This window comes from Chrysochloris asiatica, unplaced genomic scaffold (assembly GCF_000296735.1).
Source record: "Chrysochloris asiatica unplaced genomic scaffold, ChrAsi1.0 scaffold00066, whole genome shotgun sequence".
Taxonomy (NCBI): Eukaryota; Metazoa; Chordata; class Mammalia; order Afrosoricida; family Chrysochloridae; genus Chrysochloris; species Chrysochloris asiatica.
The window spans coordinates 9,992,643-9,994,431 of NW_006408584.1; positions in this window are offsets into that span (position 1 = coordinate 9,992,643).

The window sequence follows — 1,789 nt, forward strand, 5'->3', positions numbered from 1 at the left end:
TTTCCATGAGCATTGATTATGGATATGCATAAAATGAGAATTTTGACAACTGCAAATATTTTCATTGGTTATTGTTCCACTGGAGGATTTTTGTTTTATTTATGTTGTGGTGTATTCCATACTGAAGGCTGTGGTCTTTAATCTTCATCAGTAAGTGCTTTAAATCCTCGTCACTTTCTGTAAGCAAGGTCATATTATTTGCATATCGCAGACTGTTATGAATCTCTCTTTTTTTTTTTTTTTCAGTATTCCTCCAGTCATCATGATGCATTCTTCTTCATATAGTTGAGTGTTTCAGACGGTTTGTTTAACATAAACCTTCAATATTGTTGTTAGGTGCCATCAAGGCAGTTCCGACACATATAGTGACCCTAGGCACAACAGTACGATTCCCGATCCTGCGCAATCCTCACAATTGTTACACTTGACCCCTTGCTGCTACCACTGTGCCATTTCATCTCATCGGAGTGTCTTCCTCTTTTTGCTGACCCTCCACTTTACCAAACATGAAGTCCTTCTTTAGGCAGTGGCTCCTCCTAATAACATGTCCAAAGTATCAGAGATGGAGTCTCACCCTCCTGGCTTCCAAGGAGTATTCTTACTGTACTTCTTTCAACACAGATCTGTGTATTCTTCTGGCAGTCTGTGGTACTTTCACTATTCTTATCCAACACTATAACTCAAATGCATCAATTCTTCTACAGTCTTTCTTAATCATTAACCAACTTTCACATGCATATGAGGCTACTGGAAATAACTTAGCTTGGGTCAGGTGCACCTCAGTTCTCAAACTGACATCTTTGCTCTTGAACACTTTAAAAAGGTCTTGTGCAGCTGATTTGCTTAATGCAATACTTCGTTTGATTTCTTGGCTGGTGCTTCATTGAGTGTTGGTTGTGGATCCAAACAAAATGAAGTCTTTGACAACTTCAATCTTTAGTCCATTTATCAAGATGTTATTTATTAGTCCAGTTGTAAAGATTTTTGTTTTCTTTATATTGAAGTGCAACCCATAATGAAGGCTGTAGTCTTTGATCTTCATCAGTGTTTTAAGTCCTCTTCACTTTCATTAAGCAAAGTTGTATCATCTGCATATCATATGTTGTTAATGAGTCTTTCTCTGATCCTGATGCCAAGGTCTTCTTCATATCAAAGTAAGTGTTCTGGGATATTCATTCTTCATAATGTTATCCATATAGCTTGTCATGATCCACACAAGCAGACATCTTTCTGGCATTCTCTGCTTTCAACCAAAATCCACCTGACATCAGCAGTGCTATCTCTAGTTCTACTTCCTCCTATAAATCCAGTTTGAATTTCTCGCAGTCCCATGTCTCGCAGTCCCATACAGTTGCATGCATTTTTTAATTATCTTCAGCAAAATTTTACTTGTGTGTGATATTAATGATGTTTCTATGATTTCCAAATTCCATTGCGTCGTGTCTCTTTGAAGTAGGCATAAATATGGATCTCTTCTATCCCGTTGGCCAGGTAACTGTTTTCCAAAATACTTGGCATAGGTGAGTGAGCACCTCTGCTGCTTCATCAGTTTGTTGAATGATTTCAGTTTGTATTCCATAAACTACTGGAGCCTTGTTTTTCACCATTTCCTTCAGTGCAGCTTGGACATCTTGCTTCAGTACCATCAGATCTTCATCATATACAAAATGGCTAAACATTACCCATTTCTCTTTTGTACAATAACTGTGTATTCTTTCCATCTTCTTCTGATGTTTTCTGCATCATTCATTTTTTTTTTTTGCCCATGGAATACTTCAGTATTGCAAGT